Source organism: Strix aluco, chromosome 2 (genome assembly GCF_031877795.1).
Source record: "Strix aluco isolate bStrAlu1 chromosome 2, bStrAlu1.hap1, whole genome shotgun sequence".
Lineage (NCBI taxonomy): Eukaryota > Metazoa > Chordata > Aves > Strigiformes > Strigidae > Strix > Strix aluco.
The window spans coordinates 135,349,350-135,364,507 of record NC_133932.1 but is presented as its reverse complement, the minus strand read 5'-3'; positions in this window follow the sequence as shown (position 1 = coordinate 135,364,507).

The following is a 15,158-nucleotide window of genomic DNA, read 5'->3' as shown; positions in this document are numbered from 1 at the left end:
CCAGCTGTTGCCCATTTTCTCTACTGTCAGATGAGCTTTTCCACCTCAAGCCTATAAAGCCAACAGAGCATGAAGACATCGACCACCATCCTGATCACAGGTTTACCCCTGACTGCTCTGCTAAATATCTTGAGACACGTCTTGTTCAATGAACTGACAGGAGGGTTAGGGAGTAGCATATAGCTCTCCTGTATGACCAGTTGGAGGTAGTGGATGACAGATATCTTATCCAAATAGGTTGTATAGCAGCAGCAACCATAGTACCCATCCATTCTCCCTCCTTGTCACATCAGAGGGCCTGGATGTCCCTTCCAACAAATTCTTTCTAAATGGATGTACAGCTTTCATTGGTGAAGAGTCAGTCAAAATGTTATGACCTACAAACGACACCTAATAAGTCAAAGATCAAGGAAGTCTTGACTGTTTGGTATAATGCTGCTATATTGTCCTGGAGGTGCCTATAGCTGATGAGAGTACAACGTTGTGGTACAAATGCTGTCCTGGGGAGGCTTCCCAGCCAATGTGTATATTGATTTTATTTTCTCCTTACGTATGCTTAGATTTCATATTCATTAACGGATCTTCCTGCAGAGGCTTCCCATTCAAAGGGCCTTAAAGAACTCTATAAATATTCCATAGAATGATTTATTTTGCCTATTGGTGAAATGCAACCACTTCTGGGGTGGAAAGCACAACCATTACACATCAGATTAAGTGAGGAAATCACAATACCACCTCTGCAAGATGAAAATGCAGATGCAGTAAAGGGAGAGACTTTAAGTCAAGCAGAATTCAGAGATAAATTTCCTTCAGGGACTTCTGGCAATGTGACAGGGGATATTTCATGGCCATACCTATACAGGGGCTTTGGATTTTTGCATCTTGCTTGGAAGACAGTTCTTGCAGCATCTTGCAGACCCAGTGCTTATTCAGTGGTGAACCACCAGCCTTTGGCCTTGATACACGGTCCACTGAAAGGAGAAAACATCTTCTGGTTGATTTACATGGGCTTTCAACGTAATATCCAGCGAGAGTGAGTGACTGGTGATGACCACGTTGAGGTGGGTGGGTGTGGTGGACCCCATGTGCTAAATGGTCACTGAGCTGCTTTGGTGTGGATGGTCCTGGGCAGACTCAGTGTCTTGTGATCAAGCAGAAAGCTGTAACTGATTACATTTTTCTGACATAAAAGATGCTTCGGTGGCTGATCTGAGGTTGTAGAATTACTTTCAGAGCAAAGAAGTTGCTTGTTGTCAGTTCCTTCTCCAGAGCAATGGCTTGTCTTCCTTTGAAGTTAGATACACTGAAACTTTATGTTAAAAAATAATGATCCCAAGGGAAAACAATATTTGAGCTAGTTCTGTGCCATACACTTAGGCTATCAGAGGCTAACACTTCAGCTCAGTGTATGATCTTATAACAGATTTTCTAAATTTTTTTCCAACTTCTATAATTAAAAAAATACAACACGGAAGATGTAGACATGTTACTGACAGTCCAAGAAGCAACATCAACGGCAGAGAAAGCAGAGAAAGAGAGATTCAGCACACCCCTAAGACAGTCCCCAGAAAGATCAACACTGTGTTACAAAAACTCAGGCCTGTAACAATTATATCTGGAGTAATCCCAAAGCAAACAGTTTGGTGATGTAGCCTTCTCCTATAACCAACTGAAAACTCTGGGAAAAAAAACTTGGAAAATACAGTTCCTTATCCCAAGCTGATTAATCCTCCTTTTTTTTTCCTCCTCTGCCTTTTAGCTCAGGACATGTTAATTGTCTGTATAGTCAAATAAATTGGTTCAGCCGCCTCTGTTCACTTACAAAGCATGTTCAGTAATCATGTATATTTACAGCATCTTCCGTTCTAGAGCACATTTAATGACTTGGGGTTTTGGTTTTATATCTGATCTGAAACATTTTCCCAACTATTGCAACACCAATTCAGAGGGCAAAAGAGCACCTTGCCACTTTAATCAGGATGCAAGCACTCCCTCACTCGAAGCTCATCTATAGTCCCCACAAAGCCAAAACCTCCCGTGTTTAATGCAGACATGACCCTGAGTAAGCACACTGCGGGCTCATGGCTTTAGTCCCAAAGGTCATTTCCAGGAGGCCTTTTAAAACATCCTCATTCCAAACTATCTTGGCCTGATTCTGCCTCGCTTATGAAACCTGGGAAGATCACAGCACGACCTCGCGTGGCAGCAGTTCTCATTTACCGCACTCAAAACATAATGCATCGAGAAATAGCTCATGTTGTTTCCAAACCGAAAAGCTTTTGTGAGGTTCTTTGAACATTTATTGAACTTGTTAAACTTTTTCCTGGTAAAAGCTTTTCTTTATGGCCACAGTGATGAGGTAATAACATCCTTCTGAAGGCAGTTTTTACAACCCCCTGCCACTTGACCCCCCTCCAGTTCTTTTGGACAATAAGTTTTTGTTTGCATTTTTCAACAGGCTAATTCAAACAACTTCTAAACTAATTGGCAACCCTCTCGTAGAAGTAAACATGCTGAAATATCTTTTCCAAATAAAAAAATCCAGGTTCACATACTCAGGTTACACTATAACCAGTGGGTGAGATTCCTGTAGCAAAACTGAGTGAAATTTCCCTGAAGTTTGCCAGTATCTTAGATCCAGGAATTCATCATTCCCTGAAAATAAGGCAAGTAACAATAGATTTTTAAGGCAGCAGGAAAAAAAAAAAAAAAGGGATTTGCTATTAAAGAAAAACTTTCTAGGATAATTAAGAAGGTTGGAACAGACTGACTCCATCACAGGTTGGTGAGAAAAGGTTTAGAAAAAGTGGGTCTGAGCTAATTCAGGTACAGTATTCATCGCTGAGCAGAGTTGCATCATGGTGTCTTGACCATTTGGCAAACCTCATCCCAAGCCAGCATGACTTGATGAGGGTTTTTTTTTTTGTAAACCCTCACCATAAGCTTGATCAAAAATCCACCAAAGATGCTGTAATCTGTTGACTTCAGTGGATTTGAGATCAGCCTGGTTGGATGACTCCAGTCTACCAACACGTTTCTCAAGCTACCCAGAAAAACCAGCAAAACAAACAACACCCTTCCCCCCAGACCACAATGTTTCAGTATATTGAAGGCTTTAGAGAAATAATACACACGTGGTTTTAAAGCAATATGGTTTAAAGCAATAAGCGTTTTCACAGAAGCCAGGTTTGTTTTGTGGGCTGTTACTCCATATTTTGCAATTGAGCTGTGAAGACACTGGCAGGGGAAGAGCCCAGGTGCCAAACGTGAAAGTCCGTGCAGCAAAAAGACACTCGGTGCCTAAAGAAATTACTAAAATTGCCAATGACTTCTTGTACAGCCTAGTCGGTATGGGAGTAAAGCTGGTTTGTAAAGGTTGATATGGGGATGACCTTGCTCTGAGACAGTGCTGTTCTTCTCCTTCATGACTGTATCTCATTTAAAATATATTTTGTTTCCCTATCACATTTAAAATACATATTTAAAATAAAGATTTGAGTCCAAGAAGGAAGTTTTTTCCATGAAAATAATAGCTCTTCCTAGCACCAGGATAATAATAGATATTCTAAGCATCATTTGTACTCCAAAGCACCGGGAATCCCCTTCCGTCTCCTCCGTGGAAATTGTCTAATGGTTGTGAGCTGACTTGAAGATGTCTTCTACTGAAAGGGGATCTCCTCTGTGCACATAATGTGACCAGAACCACTTGATGATGTGTCAAAAACACGATGAAGTCTCTCTATTTGAGGTAAGGTTTATCTATATTGGGACACGCAGGAAACTTATGATATATTAATGAAATCAAATAAAAAAATCATTTATGCAGCTGACAGCAATGGTGAAGTGCAAAATATGGCCAATTTACTTTCAAATTAATAAACCTCCCTTGGAGTCTAATGTGGTATAACTTGAGCACATGTTTTCAACATTTTTTGGAACATCTTCATGAGACCATTACTTTTATAGCACCAGCTGATACCTTAATGGCTCTTCAGCTGATGCTCACAGATTTATATTGCTATTAAGTCAAAACCAAGGGCCTTCATAGAAAAAAAGATCTGACCTTTATTGTGCTTTTCACTGTGAGCCTCTGATATATTGCATAGGGATGACTAGAAAGTCTTAGGCAGCTGCAAGTGTCTTACAGCAGTTTAAAAGAAACTCTGGGGATAGAGCAAACATATTCACCTGCAACTAGAAATACAGACACTCAGAAATACCTTGGACATAAAAGGGTCCAGGGTTTAGCACCCGCAAACCCAGTCTCTTATGTTAAGTCTCTGTTGCTTGATCTTGATCTCTCCAAAGGCAAAGCTAAACAAACTCTTTTAACCCCACATCTCTTACTGTAAATTACATTATTTAATAGGCATTCAGTGGTAAAACTTTTTCCTCTTCTTTAAATAGCTCACAAACTTGAAGTATTTTGCTCTGCGCTTGGAATCCTTCCATCCATCAGTGAAGTATGTTTGCTCATTTGACTGATTTTTCAATGATCTCATACCCCAATAAGGAGCATATTTGACCCAATCTGTGGCAGAAGTAGGAATTACCACTAGCCACAAAATCATTGCTTCCTTTCCCAAAGCTTCTAGCATGCCAGAACTTGCAGTAAAGTCTATTAAATAATCTCCATAATGACCTGCCAGCAGCATCTCTCCACCACATGTCATTTGAAAGGACACTAGCCCATGTGTCTCAAATTCAGTGCCACCAAGCAAAATGAGCACTGATACAGTAGTGCTTCAAGAAATGGCACTTAAATTTTCAAACAGCATTTCTGACAATTCCTGAGTGGTATTTCATTCAGCTTTCTCCAGAGATTTTTCAAAAATATGCTTTATTCTGCAAGACTGTTTAATTTGTTAAAACTGCATTTTGAAATTCTGTTAATAATAATTTTAGTTATTTTCTGGCTTTGCTTTCCACAAAAAGTGCTCAGAAGAAACTACTTCTGGATTTCCATAAGGTCAAAATGAGGAGCTGCTGGTGTGAGTTTAGATCACATGTGAACACAAGACATGCTCAGTAATCAAATGATGTTTTTGAAAACTTTTTTTTCCTGTTTGCCTGTTGGATTCACTTGAAGAAAACTGAAGATCATAGAATCTTAGAATCACAGAATGATTTGGCTTAGAAGGGACCTTAAAGATCATCTAGTTCCAACCCCCCTGCCATGGGCAGGGCCACCTTCCACTAGCCCAGGTTGCCCAAAGCCCCGTCCAACCTGGCCTTGAACCCTTCCAGGGAGGGGGCAGCCACAGCTTCTCTGGGCAACCTGTGCCAGGGCCTCACCACCCTCACAGGGAAGAATTTCTTCCTTAGATCTCATCTAAATCTTCCCTCTTTCAGTTTAAAACCATTACCCCTCATCCTATCCCTAACCCCTGTAATGGACTGTGTCCGCCATTTTGTCTCAGCATTGCTGTTACACCATTACCCCCCCGAGCCATGGGGTGGTGTGAGGGGCTGTGTCAGCCATTTTGTCTCAGCATTGCTGTTACGCCATTACCCACCGCCGAGCCATGAGGTGGTGTGAGGGGCTGTGTCAGCCATTTTGTCTCAGCATTGCTGTTACGCCATTACCCCCCTGAGCCGCAGGGCGGTGTAAGATGGCAGCTGTCTGGTTCAGCACCACATGCCATTTCCTAGGCCGGGCCTTGACATCTCATTGCTGGGAGGACGAAATCAGCCTGGAGCTAGAAAGGCTGCGGGTGCGCGCAGGGCCGGGGGACGAGGGGGACGTGCGGAGGCTGAAGGTGTCCATGGCCGACCCCCCCACTTCAGTACAAGCACTGTGGGCATCTGGGCATGGGCACGTGGGGGAACACGGGGCGGGATATGAAATGAGCTCTGTGGCAACAAGCGAACTGCTGGTGGGGACTGGATAAAGGGGGCTGCATGGTCCTCTCTGGGCAGCTTGGTTTCTCTCCATTGCCTGCTGAGCTTTGTCCCCATCTCCTGCACCGGAACCGGATCAGCCAGACGCCGCTAGACTTGTGGTGGTGGTAACTGCTCTTGCTGCATCTCTTTTGTTTGCTTGCCTAGGTATTCTGACTTTTCCTTTCTTCTTCCTTCTGTCCTGTCGCTCTTATCTGTTATTTCATGAAATAAAGCTTACAAGGTTTGTGCGGCATCTGACCTCATTTGCATCTTCATCTCGCTCTTGGGATCATTTAAGAACCGTCCCCGATGTTAGATCGGGACACCCCCCCTAATCAAGAGTCCCCCCCCCCCTTTCCTGTAGCCCCTTTCAGTCCTGGGAGGCCGCTCTAAGGTCTCCCCAGAGCCTTCTCTTCTCCAGCTGAACACCCCAACTCTCTCAGCCTGTCCTCACAGGGGGGTGCTCCAGCCCCCCGAGCATCTTGGTGGCCTCCTCTGGCCCCGCTCGAGCAGGTCCGTGTCCTTCTGCTGTTGGTGCCCCCAGAGCTGGACCCAGCACTGCAGGGGGGTCTCCCGAGAGCGGAGCAGAGGGGAGAATCCCCCCCTCGCCCTGCTGCCCACACTGCTCTGGGTGCAGCCCAGCACACGGGTGGCTTTCTTGGCTGCGAGCACACGTTGCTGGCTCACAGGCAGTTTTCCACCCCCCAACCCCCCCAAGTCCTTCTCCTTGGGGCTGCTCTCCAGCCACTCCTCGCCCAGCCTAGATTTGTGTGTGGGATTGCCCCGACCCATGGGCAGGACCTTGCCCTCGGCCTTGTTGACCTCCATGAGGTTCAGAGGGTCCCCCCTCTCCAGCCTGCCCAGGTCCCTCGGGATGGATCCCTTCCCACTGGAGTATTAACCACACTAGTCAGTTTGGGTAGAGGGGCAGGGCGTGGAGGTGGGAGAGCTGCATGCATCCATGCACTTGCTGCAGCCCCAGGAATTTTATCTTTTATGATAATCAGCTGCAGGAAAATCCACTGGGATGTAATAAAAGTCATGCTGTGATCTTCAAAACGATGCAGACGATAACACTGGCCTTTTTATGTGGTTAAAAAATTCAAATGACAACTTACTAGGGCATCAGTAAATTACATAGGGTCCTACATAATGCCACATATAGAGCTGAGATAGGCAGTACTGCTCCAGCATTACTGCTCTGACTGACTGTTCATAAACCAGGGATGAAAGAAGCCACAGTTCTCCCTGACTGCAGCTTGCAAATACTCTGGTTAAAATAATCCACCAATCCTTATTAAATTAACTCATTATTTTAAGCCCAAAAGGGATATTTATTTTGCTCGAATTCAGGCACAATCTGGGTTATTAAATGATTCTCATTATGCTGAATGGTCACTGTGGTGAACTATGCAAGGGATGGAATTAACCTCTCAAAGCTGATGAAAATCAAATGTAAAACTGAAACCTTATCCCTAGAAACTCCTCATTTTATAATGCTCCTTGTCACGCTAAGACAGCAAAAAGCAAAGATAAGTCTGAAATTTAGAATATGAGGCTAAAACCTTACCTAGCATGAGCTGGAAATCTGCAGGGACTTCTTTGGAGCTGTATCAGTTCCACTGCTACAAAATCATTAATAAATCAACATAGAATTTGGGGTCGTATTTGAATTTTCCTCTGGGGGAAATTTTGTTTTTTAGGCCCTGAATTCTGGGTTAGAGCTCTCACTGTACATTAAGCAGCAAATTAAACACAATCTCCATATATAGGGCATGCGAGCTGCTATGTTAAGTAATTCATCTGACTTTTCTAAACATCATTATTTTAAGAAAGTTTTGAGATAGTCATCTGCTCCTGGGGAAATGAAGAAAAATAGGAAAACCCTGCTACGGTAGTGTCATATGGACTTTAAATTCAACAAATCAGCATAAATTAGTCACAGAAAAGTCACGTATCATCCAAAGATTGATTTTTTTTAAAAAAAATCTTTTGATGTTTTGGGCAAACAAGCAGTGGCATCTTCACGCTGTTTCCATAAACTGTTTGTAGTGATTCATCTCAGGAATAACTGTTCTTACAACTGTGATCTTCTCTGATTTTATATATAATTCTGAGCTAGAATTAGTTTTGCTCACTGGAGGAAGCATATCTAAAGAGTTTCAAATTCAGAGAGCATTCCCAAATCTCTTGACGTTAAGATAATTTTTGTCATTCCAAATGCATTTTTCACACCTTGGGCACAAAACCTCCAAAATTTCATCTTAAAATGCAAGTTTTGATCCTCCAAGGTGAAGATGGAAAGTTCAAAAGGAAGGAGCACATGCATTGTAATGAACCAGAAACGACGAGGTGAATCAAACTGATATAGCAAGTCCAAAATTACTATATTTGAAACTCTTGATGTCCTGCATGCTTGAAAATAGCACATTTTGCTGTTGAAAACACTGAAATAGCAGAGGTTTTTTTCATGAGAAAAAAAAAAATGAAGATGCACTGGTTTTCAGAAGATCTTCCAAAAAAAGGCCACTGTTTTGGAATAATTTTCCTGATCGGAGACAGTAACATCCAGAACTCAAACACAACTCCAGGCTCACGATGCCCAAAACGTAAGCTTGAGTTATTGAATTTATTGGGCACTCACGTGGAGAATCACACAGCTTGGTAAAAAAAGCCCACATGGACATGTTACCATATGGTAAACCAGGGAATTACCGAGGGGAAAAGTGGCAGCTCCATTTTCAACTCCTAGGAATTACTTTGGAGAAAGGCAGACCATGGTGAATGGCTGCAAAGGAGGGTAAGGATTGAAGAGGATGGAGGAGAATGGAAGAGGATGGCTTCTGTGAGGAGGGCAATCAAACTCCAGAAAACTTGACTTTCCACTCCACCTTTCACTGTTCTTCCTCTTTTGTTTTTTTCAAATTTCTAATGAGTTCACCATTGAATACTCAAGACCAAAATGCATGCTGAAGACAACACCGGTACAATGCATGTCAACATAGCATGAATATTGCAAAACCATGAGTACTTGTTGCATTTAAGGCGATGAATAAATTTGGTAAGAGATAAATCCCCTTGCGTTCTAGCCGGTCCTCAGAGATTAGAGGGGCTAGGGGCTCTTAATAGGTATGCCAATGGGGGCCGTAACCATAGGTCTGACCCAGACACACACACCAGCCCATATGCTGCAAGTCTGGTTGCATTCAAGAGAAGCCGTCAGATTCACGAATAGTACGGTTTATCATTATGCAACACCTACAGATTCTTTAAGATTGCCTACGATAAATGCACAAACTGCAGGTTGGCTCTAGAGCACTACACTAAAGAAAAGGATTGCAATCACCCACACACAGTTCCTGGGTAAACACTCGGTGTAGCCGAGGGAACCTTACCAAAAGGCGTCCCTGGGGCGGGGGGGGGGCGCGAGAGCACAAACCCATCCATCTGCCCCTCCAATTTGGTGTCGGATTATCATCCCTCCAAGTTAGCTACAAACTTGGGGTACTATTTATCTTAGTAGGTATGGGTGAGTGGGTGGGACTGCAGTCAAGTCACCATCTTTTAAGTAACGACACAGTACTTTCCCTGGTGCCAGGGGTGCAGATGGTTTTTTGGGGAAAAAAGGGAGGATGAGGAACAAGGTCAGCTTGATGCGAGGGGTGCAGCTGGGTTTTGTGAGAAAAAGGGAGGATGTGGAACAAGGTCGGCAGGCTACTGCAAAAATCATCCCTTGAGAAAAAGGGTAGAGCAGGAGATAAATCTGTCCTTGAGACGAGTGAAAGAATGGGACCGCGTGGCCTAGACCGCGCTTCGCATCCCTCCTTGGCGCCACGACAAGCACAAATCACGGGGACCTCCATCCCGTCCTGTGTTTGCTCTGGGCACCCTGTGCCAAGGAAATGTGTGTTTTACAGATTTCTCACTGTTTTGCTTTTCTCACGCTTCCAACACCTAACACTTTCACCCCGTGACTACAGTCACACCCACACACTTGAATGTGGTCTCTAATTAAGGTCTTCAGGACCAGGGACCTCGATTGGGTTCTCCCCTTCTAAAGGGATATAGTTAGTTTGCTGAACCATTCTTATGTTAACAGTTTCATTATGGTTGATTAGCAACTTATTGCTATGCCTAAGACAACTATAAGCACAATGAACATTAATATATGGTGTATTAGATTTTGGATCCAACCGGTAATACCAAGTCCAAACAAACTGAACAATTTTGAAAGCCAGCTGTCATTCATGGACTCCTGTAGCTCGCAGGTGTCTGCTGCTGCTTGCCGTATCTTTAGCTGGCGGTTGAGGTCCTGTGTAACATTAGGGATGTAAACACAGCAGTCAGTACTGGAGAGGTTCAAATAGACACAGAGTCCATTTTGATGTATTAGCATTAAGTCTAGTGCCATGCGGTTCTGCAGAGCTAACGTTGAGGTGGCTTGTAATTGATTGTTGAGCAGATGCAGACTAGCATCAGTAGCATTGGCTAATTTCTCTACTTGATAAGCTAATTTGCTTAACCATGTTCGTGTTCGTGTGGTGGCATATCCAAGTGTCCAAAACCCTTCCAGTCCCCAGGCTAGGCGAGTGGCTGCCCCTGGGTCTTGCCATCCCTCCACGTTTCCTGGAGTTCAGGCAATCCAGCCCATAAAGAGGTGTACATATTGCTGTCATTACAGGCCCAGATCAAACCAGCTGGAACATCACCAGAGGCAACGCGGCAATCATTGCGAGGTCCAAAATCTGCACTGACTGCTTTGTCACCACTTGCATACGTTACCATCATCCAGATCTGCAGACACTGGGGAGCCCCAGCTGCAGCGAGGATTTGGAGAGCCTTTCCCGGCAAGTGGGGAGTCCTACGGGGTACGTCCACCCGTAGGTGAGGCTTCCAAAGTCGCTGCAAGTGGGTCCAGCCTCATATACTAAAAATCAGCAAGTCAGAATAACTGACACCTTTGTTTTGAGCGGAAAATACCTGGTTTCATTCTCCTGTTGGTTTCCACCCAAAGCCTGGCCAGGGCCCGGAGGGGCAAACCACGGGAGTTTCTAACAAGGCCAAATACTTGGGTTCTCAGCCTTGAACAAGGCTGAGCAAGGAGAGTTGGACACATTCTCTGAGCATTTCATCCTCACTACTGATTATACTCTGTCTAAGCTGCATCTTTCACTGTGAGCATACATACTTTGTTAATGACTACATGCTAAGTGAGCAGCTTCGGCTCGGGGCATGTTGTTCAGGCTTCAATACTTCAACACTTGAGCACTTTTTTACATCAGCATAGGTGGTTTGTTTACACGAACAGGTACAACTACAAGATGGCTTACATGGACGCTTACAGGACAAACACATACATACCACAATGGACAATATAGCAAGAGCTAACAGAGCAACCGCCACAAAATTAAGTATCAAAAGGGTATACATTCTGGTGGTTGTTGTAGCTGAAGATGGTGGTCTGGCTCGCTGGAATGGGGGGGGGTTGCCTATGCAGCAGCAAAATGAATTTCCACACCCCCAGTCTAGAGCACATGTGTGGTTTAGGCCTTGGTACTTCCATCTCACCTTCATGGGCCCAGTAATGACCTTTTAGAGTCCAGGCCCCATTAGCAAAGGGACCTTCCCCTGATTTGGTGTCTATTGTTTGCTCATAATATTGGCAACAGAATGACAGAATAAATCCACAAATTCGTTTTCCTCCCCTTCTTGGTTAACACTTAGGAAGCCAGAGCTTCCCCCGGAACCAAGGGAGAGGAGAACGGTCACCCAAAGCAATTTTTGCAATGATAGACAATACATCCTAAAAACATTAATAAGACAATGAACATTGACACTATACAAAAATTTAGATTTACATCAGGATCCCCCATTGTGACTCAGGATATCTGTCTCGGGGGGGGGGGTTTACCTGCAAGAAAAAGAAAAGAAGAGCTTCTCGGTTTGTTTTGAGAACTGGAAGTGGGTTATAATTAGAAAGATGGGATAATCCACCTTGTATTAATTTTGTGCTCCTTTCCATGAGCATCTTTGTCTTTCCAGGTGTACTTGTTTATTGGGGTATCCAATACGAATGATACTGCTCCCACTGTGGGGAGTTCAGCTAAGACAAGTTGTCCTGGAAAATAAGATGGATTTCTGGGGTGGTCAGGGCCATGTGGGGCTGGCATGATGGTTGGAGCTTTTGGAGAGAATGCTGTGATCTTTGGGCATCCATTTACTGACACATTTAACTCCCCTTCTGCTTCCTGCAGAGGCCATAAATCTAAAGCCTTTTAAATGGTTTCTTTAGCTAACTCAAAAGCAGCTTGTTGTTCATTTCCCCGTTCAAATTCATTTTTTTTCCGTGTCACCTTATACAAAGGGGTTAAAATTTGTCCCAAATGGGGAATACGTTGCCTCTAGAAACCGAATAGCCCAATAAATCTTTGAGCTTCTTTTTTATTTTGCGGTACAGCAAAATCCAAAATTTTGTTGTCGGGCTTTAGAAGTGTTAGGTGTTGGAAGCGTGAGAAAAGCAAAACAGTGAGAAATCTGTAAAACACACATTTCCTTGGCACAGGGTGCCCAGAGCAAACAGGACGGGATGGAGGTCCCCGTGATTTGTGCTTGTCGTGGCGCCAAGGAGGGATGCGAAGCGCGGTCTAGGCCACGCGGTCCCATTCTTTCACTCGTCTCAAGGACAGATTTATCTCCTGCTCTACCCTTTTCTCTCAAGGGATGATTTTTGCAATAGCCTGCCGGCCTTGTTCCTCATCCTCCCTTTTTCTCACAAAACCCAGCTGCACCCCTCGCATCAAGCTGACCTTGTTCCTCATCCTCCCTTTTTTCCCCAAAAAACCATCTGCACCCCTGGCACCTGGGAAAGTACTGTGTTGTTACTCAAAAGATAATGGCTTCACTGCAGTCCCACCCACTCACCATACCTACTAAGATAAATAGTACCCCAAGTTTGTAGCTAACTTGGAGGGACAATAATTCAACACCAAATTGGAGGGACAGATCGATGGGTTTGTGTTTGCCCGCCCCCCCAGGGACACCTTTTGGTAAGGTTCCCTCGGCTACACCGAGTGTTTACCCAGGAACTGTGTGTGGGTGATTGCAATCCTTTTCTTTAGTGTAGTGCTCTAGAGCCAACCTGCAGTTTGTGCATTTATCGTAGGCAATCTTAAAGAATCTGTAGGTGTTGCATAACAATAAACCGTACTATTCGTGAATCTGACGGCTTCTCTTGAATGCAACCAGACTTGCAGCATATGGGCTGGTGTGTGTGTCTGGGTCAGACCTATGGTTACGGCCCCCATTGGCATACCTATTAAGAGCCCCTAGCCCCTCTAATCTCTGAGGACCGGCTAGAACGCAAGGGGATTTATCTCTTACCAAATTTATTCATCACCTTAAATGCAACAAGTACTGCAGGTGAATGAAGGCTTGGTGGGTTTCCAGCAGGGAAGGTCTCCATGGTGCAGAGCTTCATGGGGCTGAGGACAGGAGGAAAGGAGGAGAGACAGAGAGGAAAAGAGGAGGACAGGACTTTCCAGCACTACACGCCACACTCAACCCTTCCAGAGCCTCCCAACCCGGTGGGAACAGGCATTTCCAGTGTCACAGCATGTGCTGGGGACAGGCGTTCCCAGTGCCGCTGCTGGGGTGGTGGGATGGGCGTTCCTGCCTGTGCAGACGGGTGTTTCAGCACAGCCCGTGCTGGTCCTTGGCAGCGCTATGGGGACGAGCATCTCCAGTGCGGCCGCCTACGCCGGGCAGGTGCTGCAGGGCACCGTGGGGACGGGTGGCCCCAGCAGGGCGCAGGGACAAGACTGGCGCTCCCGGTGCTGTGCGGTACGTGGGGATGGTGTCACCCCGGGTGGGGATGGTCCTCCTGGGTGGGATGAACGTTGACTGGGTGGGGTGGGATGGAGGTGGGTGCTGGGAGGGTGGCTGTGTTGGCATCAGGGTTGGCCTGATGCGGGGTGGACTGGTGTGATGTGGGATGGGTTGGCATGGTGTGGGGTGGGTTGATGTGGTGTGGGATGGGTTGGTGTGATGTTGGGTTGGTTGGCATCATATAGGGCAGGTTGGTCTTTTGTGGGGCAGGCTGATGCGATGTGGGACAGGTTGCCTGCTGTGGGGCAGGTTGGTGCAATGTGGGGCAGGTGGATGTGATGTGGGGCAGGTAGGTGTGATCATGGGGCAGGTGGACATAATGTGGGGCTTGTTGGCATGATGTGGGGCAGGTGGATGTGATGTTGGGCAGGTCGGTGTGATCGTGAGTGAGGTGGACATGATGTGGGGTAGGTTGGCATGACATGGGGCAGGTAGGTGTGATAGTGGGGCAGGTGGACATGATGTGGGACATGTTGGCATCACGTGGGGCACGTTGGTCTGCTGTGGGTCAGGTAGATATAATGTGGGTCAGATGGACACGATGTGGGGCAGGTTGGCATGACATGGGGCAGGTGGACATGATGCGGGGCAGGCTGGTCTGCTGTGGGGCACGGTGGTGTGATGTGGGGCAGGTAAGTGTGATCATGGGTGAGGTGGACATGATCTGGGGTAGGTTGGCATCGCATGGGGCAGGTTGGTTTGCAGTGGGTCAGGTAGACATAATGTGGGTCAGATGGACATGATGTGGGGCAGGTTGGCGTGACATGGGGCAGGTGGACATGATGTGGGGCAGGCTGGTCTATTGTAGGTGTGATGTGGGGCAGGGAGACATGATGTGGGGCAGGTAGGTGTGATGTGGGGCAGGGGGACATGATGTGGGGCCTCTTGGCGTGCCCTGAGGGTCCAGCCGAGGGACCGCAGCCGCTCGGCGACGCCGTGCCCAGCCGCCCCTCAGCAGGCCCCGGGCCTTGGCGGGGCCAGGCCGCTCCCCGTTGCCATGGCGACAGCGCCCCGTCCCTCCCTCCGCGCCCCCCCCCCCCCCGCGCACCCACCCAGCAAAATATTTTCGTCCCACCACGTGATAAAAACAGCTCCCCACACACGTGACGGAGGACGAGCGACGTCAATCAAAACCGCTTTTCTCCAATCATCAGCCGCTTCTTCAGGCGACGTCCCGCCTTCCGGAAGTCGACGCTCCAATCGGCGCCGGCTGCCGTGCCAACGGTTTGACAGAGGCCGCGGCGGGGGGGCGTTGATTGGCGTTCCTTTTAACCAGTAGCGTCTCAGCGACGCACCAACCCTCCCGCCTCGGTGGAGCGCGGACCAATGAGCGAGCGGGACGCGCCTTCCCTCCCGCCCCCCGCCGCCCGCCCCTCAGCACTGCGGTAATA